The sequence below is a fragment of the Balaenoptera ricei genome, chromosome 16 (assembly GCF_028023285.1).
Source record: "Balaenoptera ricei isolate mBalRic1 chromosome 16, mBalRic1.hap2, whole genome shotgun sequence".
Taxonomy (NCBI): domain Eukaryota; kingdom Metazoa; phylum Chordata; class Mammalia; order Artiodactyla; family Balaenopteridae; genus Balaenoptera; species Balaenoptera ricei.
In genome coordinates this window covers 78595302-78608745 of record NC_082654.1, presented here as the reverse complement: position 1 = coordinate 78608745, position 13444 = coordinate 78595302, and positions in this window count along the sequence as shown.

Below are 13444 nucleotides of genomic sequence, written 5' to 3'. Positions count from 1 at the left end.
ACAATAAATGCTGAAGCGATTGTGGAGAAATGCGTACCCTCGATTCTAAGGGGGACGTGGTAAGAGCCACTAATGAAAACACAAAGTAGGTGCTTTGAAAAGGGAAACACGGTGCTACCAGTCAATGAATCACACCCACTGCTGGGCCTATCACCTGAGAAAATGAGAATCAAAAAGTCACAGGCTGGCAATCATGCACTCCAACAATATTTACCATAGCCAACAATTGGAAGCAATGAAAATGTCCATCAACCGAGGAATGCACAAAGTAGAAGTGGTCCACGTACACAGTGGAAAATTACTCCAATAAAAAATAAAAATTAAATTTAAAAATCCAACAAAAGTAAAGAGACATCAGCTTGTGTGGGTTTGTCCAGGCACACTCCACTCTAATTTATAACCGAGAAACACCACAGGCCGCAAGGGCTTTCCCCTAGTTACAAGGGTGGGGAACATAGAACGGCTGCCACCCTATGGCAGTTACCTGCAAAACCAGCTTTAAAGCCTGTGCTAATGGTCATTTCATAGGAAGGAGTAATGCAGGACTGTAAATGAAACCCGCCCTCAAAATGTCTTGAGGGAGGTAATGGCCAAAACATTTCAAAATGTGACACATACTTTAAGAGAACACTTTCAAGAACTAAGAGGTAATCACAGCTTGAAAAATAAAAAGGACTTGCCTTCAAGCTCAATTTCAATGGATTATGAGGCACGTGCGAATTCAACCACAAAGAGGTATCAGATCACACTTGTCAGAATAACCATCAGCAAGAAAACTACAAACAATAAATGCTGAAGGTGTTGTAGAGAAATGCATACCCTCAACCTCAAGGGGGACGTAACTTGGAAAGGGCCACGAAATAGAACAGAATGGAGGTGCATTAAAAAGGTCAACATTGAGCTACCATATGATCCAGCAGGCCCACTCCTCGACCTATAATCTAAGAAGAGAGAATTGGAAAGACACAGGCAGGCAAATCTGCATGGCACAGTATTACAATAGCCAAGATATGGAAGTAACCAAAAAGTCCACCAACAGATGGGTGGACACAGAAGAACTCCTCCATGTACAGATGGAATATTCGCTAGTGAAAAAAATGAAACAATGCCATTTGCAGCACCATAGATGAGTCTAGACGTAATCACGCCACCTGTAGTCAGTGAGAAAGCAAAAGACACATATCCTATCATATCACTTTTTGGAGTTACTTAAAAATTGATACCAATGAAGATATTTCCACAGAGAAAGGCAATCACAGATTCATTAAAAAACTTATGGTTCACCAAATAGAAAGGGATGAGGGTTGGTTACATTACCATATTGGGGTTAACAAAGATATACATACCATGTGAAATATATAACCACCAAAGACGTACGGAAGACCAGGAGAGAGACTACTCAACATTGTGCCATAACCTACATGGGAAAAGGATGCGAGGAAGAATAGATACACGTATATGTGTGAAAGAACCACATCTTGCACACCTAGAGCAAACAAACCATTGTAATCAAATTTGCTGGGATAAAAAATAAAAAGTCAATTACAAATATGAACAAGAAGTAATGAGACATAAACTAAAGGGCTTTTTCCTGGCATATTCCATTCTAATATACAACCTAGAACACCACTTCCATTAAGGCTCTGTTTCCCTAGTAACCAGATTTGGTAAAGGAGAAATGCTGCAGCCTTGTGGCCGTTTCCTGCAAGAGCAGCTTTAAACTCACAGCTAATGGTCACTTAACATTCACAAGGACTCAGGGCTGTAAAAGACACTTGCTCTAAACATTGGTGCTGAAGTAGGGAATGGACAAAAAAATTCAAAACAGGCAAATGTTTCAAGAAGAGATTATGAAGAGTTAAGTTTTCCTCACACTCTTTTTAAAAACAAGGAAAATGGATAAAAGCTCAACCTCAGGGAGTGTTAGACGCATGCAATCTAATCTACAAAAAGTTTCAACTTACACCAGTCGACTGACCATCAGCAAAAAGTCTACAAACAATAAATGCTGACGGGGTTTCAGAGAACTGTGTACCCTCTACCTGCTGGTGAGACGTAAAGGGGTAACAGCCAATAATGAGAAAAGAAAGGAGCTGTGTTTAAAAGTAAAAATGGAGGCACCATTCAATCCAGCAGGCGCATCATTGGACGTCTCACCTGAGAAGACAAGAATCGAGAAGACACAGGCCGCAAAAGCTGCAGTGCAGCCTTATTCACAATAGCCAAGACAGTGAAGCAATCAAAATGTCCAACAACAGGTGAATGGATAAAGAAGAAGTGGTCCATGTACACAATGGAATATTAGCCATGGAAAACAATGAACCATTGCTCTTTGAGGCACCACAAATGAGTCTGGAGGTAATCACGAAACATGAGGTAAGTCGGAAAGCAAAAGACCTATATTCTATGATATCACTTATAGGCGTTATCTAATAACTGACACAAATGAACATATTTCCACAGAGAAAGACACTCACAGACTTAGAAAACAAACTATGCTCATCTAAAAGGAAAGGTGGGGGGAATGGATAAATTAAGATTAGTGTTACTATATGTATACAAACACATATTATATATATATATCACAAAAAGACCGACCATATAGCAAGGGAGGTGTGCGGAACCCTCTGTAACATTTTACATGGGAAGAGGATCTGTACTTGAATAGACATATATAATGTACAAATGAAGCAGATTGTGTACACCTAGGAGAACCAATATTCGAAGCTTTACCCCAATTAAAAAAATTTTTAACACCAAGAAGAAATAATGAGACATAAACTTATGGGGGTTTTTCCATGCACATTCCAATGTAATTTACAACCTAGGAACACAACTTCCAGAAAGGCTCTGCTGCCCTAGTACCCAGATTTGGGAATGGAGAAATGCTGCCTGCTTGAGGCCACTTCCCACAACATCACCTTTAAACCCATTGCTAAAGGTCACTAAATATTCACCAAACTTGCAGTTCGGGAAATGACACCTGCTCTCTAAAAATTTCTGGGGTGGAAAATTGACCAAAAAATTAAACAGAGGGCAACCTTCCAAGAAGACAATTTCAAGAGTTATATTGTATTCCCAATTGTTTCCTTTTTTTAACAGAAAAGAAAACGGCGGAGAAAAATGATGAGTTTTACGAATTTTCAGAGACATGCAAACCCAAATTACAGAAACCTATCAGCTCACAGCAGCCAGAAGGGCCATTAGCATAAATGCTGCAAACAATAAATGCTGAAGCGATTGTGGAGAAATGCGTACCCTCGATTCTAAGGGGGACGTGGTAAGAGCCACTAATGAAAACACAAAGTAGGTGCTTTGAAAAGGGAAACACGGTGCTACCAGTCAATGAATCACACCCACTGCTGGGCCTATCACCTGAGAAAATGAGAATCAAAAAGTCACAGGCTGGCAATCATGCACTCCAACAATATTTACCATAGCCAACAATTGGAAGCAATGAAAATGTCCATCAACCGAGGAATGCACAAAGTAGAAGTGGTCCACGTACACAGTGGAAAATTACTCCAATAAAAAATAAAAATTAAATTTAAAAATCCAACAAAAGTAAAGAGACATCAGCTTGTGTGGGTTTGTCCAGGCACACTCCACTCTAATTTATAACCGAGAAACACCACAGGCCGCAAGGGCTTTCCCCTAGTTACAAGGGTGGGGAACATAGAACGGCTGCCACCCTATGGCAGTTACCTGCAAAACCAGCTTTAAAGCCTGTGCTAATGGTCATTTCATAGGAAGGAGTAATGCAGGACTGTAAATGAAACCCGCCCTCAAAATGTCTTGAGGGAGGTAATGGCCAAAACATTTCAAAATGTGACACATACTTTAAGAGAACACTTTCAAGAACTAAGAGGTAATCACAGCTTGAAAAATAAAAAGGACTTGCCTTCAAGCTCAATTTCAATGGATTATGAGGCACGTGCGAATTCAACCACAAAGAGGTATCAGATCACACTTGTCAGAATAACCATCAGCAAGAAAACTACAAACAATAAATGCTGAAGGTGTTGTAGAGAAATGCATACCCTCAACCTCAAGGGGGACGTAACTTGGAAAGGGCCACGAAATAGAACAGAATGGAGGTGCATTAAAAAGGTCAACATTGAGCTACCATATGATCCAGCAGGCCCACTCCTCGACCTATAATCTAAGAAGAGAGAATTGGAAAGACACAGGCAGGCAAATCTGCATGGCACAGTATTACAATAGCCAAGATATGGAAGTAACCAAAAAGTCCACCAACAGATGGGTGGACACAGAAGAACTCCTCCATGTACAGATGGAATATTCGCTAGTGAAAAAAATGAAACAATGCCATTTGCAGCACCATAGATGAGTCTAGACGTAATCACGCCACCTGTAGTCAGTGAGAAAGCAAAAGACACATATCCTATCATATCACTTTTTGGAGTTACTTAAAAATTGATACCAATGAAGATATTTCCACAGAGAAAGGCAATCACAGATTCATTAAAAAACTTATGGTTCACCAAATAGAAAGGGATGAGGGTTGGTTACATTACCATATTGGGGTTAACAAAGATATACATACCATGTGAAATATATAACCACCAAAGACGTACGGAAGACCAGGAGAGAGACTACTCAACATTGTGCCATAACCTACATGGGAAAAGGATGCGAGGAAGAATAGATACACGTATATGTGTGAAAGAACCACATCTTGCACACCTAGAGCAAACAAACCATTGTAATCAAATTTGCTGGGATAAAAAATAAAAAGTCAATTACAAATATGAACAAGAAGTAATGAGACATAAACTAAAGGGCTTTTTCCTGGCATATTCCATTCTAATATACAACCTAGAACACCACTTCCATTAAGGCTCTGTTTCCCTAGTAACCAGATTTGGTAAAGGAGAAATGCTGCAGCCTTGTGGCCGTTTCCTGCAAGAGCAGCTTTAAACTCACAGCTAATGGTCACTTAACATTCACAAGGACTCAGGGCTGTAAAAGACACTTGCTCTAAACATTGGTGCTGAAGTAGGGAATGGACAAAAAAATTCAAAACAGGCAAATGTTTCAAGAAGAGATTATGAAGAGTTAAGTTTTCCTCACACTCTTTTTAAAAACAAGGAAAATGGATAAAAGCTCAACCTCAGGGAGTGTTAGACGCATGCAATCTAATCTACAAAAAGTTTCAACTTACACCAGTCGACTGACCATCAGCAAAAAGTCTACAAACAATAAATGCTGACGGGGTTTCAGAGAACTGTGTACCCTCTACCTGCTGGTGAGACGTAAAGGGGTAACAGCCAATAATGAGAAAAGAAAGGAGCTGTGTTTAAAAGTAAAAATGGAGGCACCATTCAATCCAGCAGGCGCATCATTGGACGTCTCACCTGAGAAGACAAGAATCGAGAAGACACAGGCCGCAAAAGCTGCAGTGCAGCCTTATTCACAATAGCCAAGACAGTGAAGCAATCAAAATGTCCAACAACAGGTGAATGGATAAAGAAGAAGTGGTCCATGTACACAATGGAATATTAGCCATGGAAAACAATGAACCATTGCTCTTTGAGGCACCACAAATGAGTCTGGAGGTAATCACGAAACATGAGGTAAGTCGGAAAGCAAAAGACCTATATTCTATGATATCACTTATAGGCGTTATCTAATAACTGACACAAATGAACATATTTCCACAGAGAAAGACACTCACAGACTTAGAAAACAAACTATGCTCATCTAAAAGGAAAGGTGGGGGGAATGGATAAATTAAGATTAGTGTTACTATATGTATACAAACACATATTATATATATATATCACAAAAAGACCGACCATATAGCAAGGGAGGTGTGCGGAACCCTCTGTAACATTTTACATGGGAAGAGGATCTGTACTTGAATAGACATATATAATGTACAAATGAAGCAGATTGTGTACACCTAGGAGAACCAATATTCGAAGCTTTACCCCAATTAAAAAAATTTTTAACACCAAGAAGAAATAATGAGACATAAACTTATGGGGGTTTTTCCATGCACATTCCAATGTAATTTACAACCTAGGAACACAACTTCCAGAAAGGCTCTGCTGCCCTAGTACCCAGATTTGGGAATGGAGAAATGCTGCCTGCTTGAGGCCACTTCCCACAACATCACCTTTAAACCCATTGCTAAAGGTCACTAAATATTCACCAAACTTGCAGTTCGGGAAATGACACCTGCTCTCTAAAAATTTCTGGGGTGGAAAATTGACCAAAAAATTAAACAGAGGGCAACCTTCCAAGAAGACAATTTCAAGAGTTATATTGTATTCCCAATTGTTTCCTTTTTTTAACAGAAAAGAAAACGGCGGAGAAAAATGATGAGTTTTACGAATTTTCAGAGACATGCAAACCCAAATTACAGAAACCTATCAGCTCACAGCAGCCAGAAGGGCCATTAGCATAAATGCTGCAAACAATAAATGCTGAAGCGATTGTGGAGAAATGCGTACCCTCGATTCTAAGGGGGACGTGGTAAGAGCCACTAATGAAAACACAAAGTAGGTGCTTTGAAAAGGGAAACACGGTGCTACCAGTCAATGAATCACACCCACTGCTGGGCCTATCACCTGAGAAAATGAGAATCAAAAAGTCACAGGCTGGCAATCATGCACTCCAACAATATTTACCATAGCCAACAATTGGAAGCAATGAAAATGTCCATCAACCGAGGAATGCACAAAGTAGAAGTGGTCCACGTACACAGTGGAAAATTACTCCAATAAAAAATAAAAATTAAATTTAAAAATCCAACAAAAGTAAAGAGACATCAGCTTGTGTGGGTTTGTCCAGGCACACTCCACTCTAATTTATAACCGAGAAACACCACAGGCCGCAAGGGCTTTCCCCTAGTTACAAGGGTGGGGAACATAGAACGGCTGCCACCCTATGGCAGTTACCTGCAAAACCAGCTTTAAAGCCTGTGCTAATGGTCATTTCATAGGAAGGAGTAATGCAGGACTGTAAATGAAACCCGCCCTCAAAATGTCTTGAGGGAGGTAATGGCCAAAACATTTCAAAATGTGACACATACTTTAAGAGAACACTTTCAAGAACTAAGAGGTAATCACAGCTTGAAAAATAAAAAGGACTTGCCTTCAAGCTCAATTTCAATGGATTATGAGGCACGTGCGAATTCAACCACAAAGAGGTATCAGATCACACTTGTCAGAATAACCATCAGCAAGAAAACTACAAACAATAAATGCTGAAGGTGTTGTAGAGAAATGCATACCCTCAACCTCAAGGGGGACGTAACTTGGAAAGGGCCACGAAATAGAACAGAATGGAGGTGCATTAAAAAGGTCAACATTGAGCTACCATATGATCCAGCAGGCCCACTCCTCGACCTATAATCTAAGAAGAGAGAATTGGAAAGACACAGGCAGGCAAATCTGCATGGCACAGTATTACAATAGCCAAGATATGGAAGTAACCAAAAAGTCCACCAACAGATGGGTGGACACAGAAGAACTCCTCCATGTACAGATGGAATATTCGCTAGTGAAAAAAATGAAACAATGCCATTTGCAGCACCATAGATGAGTCTAGACGTAATCACGCCACCTGTAGTCAGTGAGAAAGCAAAAGACACATATCCTATCATATCACTTTTTGGAGTTACTTAAAAATTGATACCAATGAAGATATTTCCACAGAGAAAGGCAATCACAGATTCATTAAAAAACTTATGGTTCACCAAATAGAAAGGGATGAGGGTTGGTTACATTACCATATTGGGGTTAACAAAGATATACATACCATGTGAAATATATAACCACCAAAGACGTACGGAAGACCAGGAGAGAGACTACTCAACATTGTGCCATAACCTACATGGGAAAAGGATGCGAGGAAGAATAGATACACGTATATGTGTGAAAGAACCACATCTTGCACACCTAGAGCAAACAAACCATTGTAATCAAATTTGCTGGGATAAAAAATAAAAAGTCAATTACAAATATGAACAAGAAGTAATGAGACATAAACTAAAGGGCTTTTTCCTGGCATATTCCATTCTAATATACAACCTAGAACACCACTTCCATTAAGGCTCTGTTTCCCTAGTAACCAGATTTGGTAAAGGAGAAATGCTGCAGCCTTGTGGCCGTTTCCTGCAAGAGCAGCTTTAAACTCACAGCTAATGGTCACTTAACATTCACAAGGACTCAGGGCTGTAAAAGACACTTGCTCTAAACATTGGTGCTGAAGTAGGGAATGGACAAAAAAATTCAAAACAGGCAAATGTTTCAAGAAGAGATTATGAAGAGTTAAGTTTTCCTCACACTCTTTTTAAAAACAAGGAAAATGGATAAAAGCTCAACCTCAGGGAGTGTTAGACGCATGCAATCTAATCTACAAAAAGTTTCAACTTACACCAGTCGACTGACCATCAGCAAAAAGTCTACAAACAATAAATGCTGACGGGGTTTCAGAGAACTGTGTACCCTCTACCTGCTGGTGAGACGTAAAGGGATAACAGCCAATAATGAGAAAAGAAAGGAGCTGTGTTTAAAAGTAAAAATGGAGGCACCATTCAATCCAGCAGGCGCATCATTGGACGTCTCACCTGAGAAGACAAGAATCGAGAAGACACAGGCCGCAAAAGCTGCAGTGCAGCCTTATTCACAATAGCCAAGACAGTGAAGCAATCAAAATGTCCAACAACAGGTGAATGGATAAAGAAGAAGTGGTCCATGTACACAATGGAATATTAGCCATGGAAAACAATGAACCATTGCTCTTTGAGGCACCACAAATGAGTCTGGAAATAATCACGAAACATGAGGTAAGTCGGAAAGCAAAAGACCTATATTCTATGATATCACTTATAGGCGTTATCTAATAACTGACACAAATGAACATATTTCCACAGAGAAAGACACTCACAGACTTAGAAAACAAACTATGCTCATCTAAAAGGAAAGGTGGGGGGAATGGATAAATTAAGATTAGTGTTACTATATGTATACAAACACATATTATATATATATCACAAAAAGACCGACCATATAGCAAGGGAGGTGTGCGGAACCCTCTGTAACATTTTACATGGGAAGAGGATCTGTACTTGAATAGACATATATAATGTACAAATGAAGCAGATTGTGTACACCTAGGAGAACCAATATTCGAAGCTTTACCCCAATTAAAAAAAATTTTAACACCAAGAAGAAATAATGAGACATAAACTTATGGGGGTTTTTCCATGCACATTCCAATGTAATTTACAACCTAGGAACACAACTTCCAGAAAGGCTCTGCTGCCCTAGTACCCAGATTTGGGAATGGAGAAATGCTGCCTGCTTGAGGCCACTTCCCACAACATCACCTTTAAACCCATTGCTAAAGGTCACTAAATATTCACCAAACTTGCAGTTCGGGAAATGACACCTGCTCTCTAAAAATTTCTGGGGTGGAAAATTGACCAAAAAATTAAACAGAGGGCAACCTTCCAAGAAGACAATTTCAAGAGTTATATTGTATTCCCAATTGTTTCCTTTTTTTAACAGAAAAGAAAACGGCGGAGAAAAATGATGAGTTTTACGAATTTTCAGAGACATGCAAACCCAAATTACAGAAACCTATCAGCTCACAGCAGCCAGAAGGGCCATTAGCATAAATGCTGCAAACAATAAATGCTGAAGCGATTGTGGAGAAATGCGTACCCTCGATTCTAAGGGGGACGTGGTAAGAGCCACTAATGAAAACACAAAGTAGGTGCTTTGAAAAGGGAAACACGGTGCTACCAGTCAATGAATCACACCCACTGCTGGGCCTATCACCTGAGAAAATGAGAATCAAAAAGTCACAGGCTGGCAATCATGCACTCCAACAATATTTACCATAGCCAACAATTGGAAGCAATGAAAATGTCCATCAACCGAGGAATGCACAAAGTAGAAGTGGTCCACGTACACAGTGGAAAATTACTCCAATAAAAAATAAAAATTAAATTTAAAAATCCAACAAAAGTAAAGAGACATCAGCTTGTGTGGGTTTGTCCAGGCACACTCCACTCTAATTTATAACCGAGAAACACCACAGGCCGCAAGGGCTTTCCCCTAGTTACAAGGGTGGGGAACATAGAACGGCTGCCACCCTATGGCAGTTACCTGCAAAACCAGCTTTAAAGCCTGTGCTAATGGTCATTTCATAGGAAGGAGTAATGCAGGACTGTAAATGAAACCCGCCCTCAAAATGTCTTGAGGGAGGTAATGGCCAAAACATTTCAAAATGTGACACATACTTTAAGAGAACACTTTCAAGAACTAAGAGGTAATCACAGCTTGAAAAATAAAAAGGACTTGCCTTCAAGCTCAATTTCAATGGATTATGAGGCACGTGCGAATTCAACCACAAAGAGGTATCAGATCACACTTGTCAGAATAACCATCAGCAAGAAAACTACAAACAATAAATGCTGAAGGTGTTGTAGAGAAATGCATACCCTCAACCTCAAGGGGGACGTAACTTGGAAAGGGCCACGAAATAGAACAGAATGGAGGTGCATTAAAAAGGTCAACATTGAGCTACCATATGATCCAGCAGGCCCACTCCTCGACCTATAATCTAAGAAGAGAGAATTGGAAAGACACAGGCAGGCAAATCTGCATGGCACAGTATTACAATAGCCAAGATATGGAAGTAACCAAAAAGTCCACCAACAGATGGGTGGACACAGAAGAACTCCTCCATGTACAGATGGAATATTCGCTAGTGAAAAAAATGAAACAATGCCATTTGCAGCACCATAGATGAGTCTAGACGTAATCACGCCACCTGTAGTCAGTGAGAAAGCAAAAGACACATATCCTATCATATCACTTTTTGGAGTTACTTAAAAATTGATACCAATGAAGATATTTCCACAGAGAAAGGCAATCACAGATTCATTAAAAAACTTATGGTTCACCAAATAGAAAGGGATGAGGGTTGGTTACATTACCATATTGGGGTTAACAAAGATATACATACCATGTGAAATATATAACCACCAAAGACGTACGGAAGACCAGGAGAGAGACTACTCAACATTGTGCCATAACCTACATGGGAAAAGGATGCGAGGAAGAATAGATACACGTATATGTGTGAAAGAACCACATCTTGCACACCTAGAGCAAACAAACCATTGTAATCAAATTTGCTGGGATAAAAAATAAAAAGTCAATTACAAATATGAACAAGAAGTAATGAGACATAAACTAAAGGGCTTTTTCCTGGCATATTCCATTCTAATATACAACCTAGAACACCACTTCCATTAAGGCTCTGTTTCCCTAGTAACCAGATTTGGTAAAGGAGAAATGCTGCAGCCTTGTGGCCGTTTCCTGCAAGAGCAGCTTTAAACTCACAGCTAATGGTCACTTAACATTCACAAGGACTCAGGGCTGTAAAAGACACTTGCTCTAAACATTGGTGCTGAAGTAGGGAATGGACAAAAAAATTCAAAACAGGCAAATGTTTCAAGAAGAGATTATGAAGAGTTAAGTTTTCCTCACACTCTTTTTAAAAACAAGGAAAATGGATAAAAGCTCAACCTCAGGGAGTGTTAGACGCATGCAATCTAATCTACAAAAAGTTTCAACTTACACCAGTCGACTGACCATCAGCAAAAAGTCTACAAACAATAAATGCTGACGGGGTTTCAGAGAACTGTGTACCCTCTACCTGCTGGTGAGACGTAAAGGGATAACAGCCAATAATGAGAAAAGAAAGGAGCTGTGTTTAAAAGTAAAAATGGAGGCACCATTCAATCCAGCAGGCGCATCATTGGACGTCTCACCTGAGAAGACAAGAATCGAGAAGACACAGGCCGCAAAAGCTGCAGTGCAGCCTTATTCACAATAGCCAAGACAGTGAAGCAATCAAAATGTCCAACAACAGGTGAATGGATAAAGAAGAAGTGGTCCATGTACACAATGGAATATTAGCCATGGAAAACAATGAACCATTGCTCTTTGAGGCACCACAAATGAGTCTGGAAATAATCACGAAACATGAGGTAAGTCGGAAAGCAAAAGACCTATATTCTATGATATCACTTATAGGCGTTATCTAATAACTGACACAAATGAACATATTTCCACAGAGAAAGACACTCACAGACTTAGAAAACAAACTATGCTCATCTAAAAGGAAAGGTGGGGGGAATGGATAAATTAAGATTAGTGTTACTATATGTATACAAACACATATTATATATATATCACAAAAAGACCGACCATATAGCAAGGGAGGTGTGCGGAACCCTCTGTAACATTTTACATGGGAAGAGGATCTGTACTTGAATAGACATATATAATGTACAAATGAAGCAGATTGTGTACACCTAGGAGAACCAATATTCGAAGCTTTACCCCAATTAAAAAAAATTTTAACACCAAGAAGAAATAATGAGACATAAACTTATGGGGGTTTTTCCATGCACATTCCAATGTAATTTACAACCTAGGAACACAACTTCCAGAAAGGCTCTGCTGCCCTAGTACCCAGATTTGGGAATGGAGAAATGCTGCCTGCTTGAGGCCACTTCCCACAACATCACCTTTAAACCCATTGCTAAAGGTCACTAAATATTCACCAAACTTGCAGTTCGGGAAATGACACCTGCTCTCTAAAAATTTCTGGGGTGGAAAATTGACCAAAAAATTAAACAGAGGGCAACCTTCCAAGAAGACAATTTCAAGAGTTATATTGTATTCCCAATTGTTTCCTTTTTTTAACAGAAAAGAAAACGGCGGAGAAAAATGATGAGTTTTACGAATTTTCAGAGACATGCAAACCCAAATTACAGAAACCTATCAGCTCACAGCAGCCAGAAGGGCCATTAGCATAAATGCTGCAAACAATAAATGCTGAAGCGATTGTGGAGAAATGCGTACCCTCGATTCTAAGGGGGACGTGGTAAGAGCCACTAATGAAAACACAAAGTAGGTGCTTTGAAAAGGGAAACACGGTGCTACCAGTCAATGAATCACACCCACTGCTGGGCCTATCACCTGAGAAAATGAGAATCAAAAAGTCACAGGCTGGCAATCATGCACTCCAACAATATTTACCATAGCCAACAATTGGAAGCAATGAAAATGTCCATCAACCGAGGAATGCACAAAGTAGAAGTGGTCCACGTACACAGTGGAAAATTACTCCAATAAAAAATAAAAATTAAATTTAAAAATCCAACAAAAGTAAAGAGACATCAGCTTGTGTGGGTTTGTCCAGGCACACTCCACTCTAATTTATAACCGAGAAACACCACAGGCCGCAAGGGCTTTCCCCTAGTTACAAGGGTGGGGAACATAGAACGGCTGCCACCCTATGGCAGTTACCTGCAAAACCAGCTTTAAAGCCTGTGCTAATGGTCATTTCATAGGAAGGAGTAATGCAGGACTGTAAATGAAACCCGCCC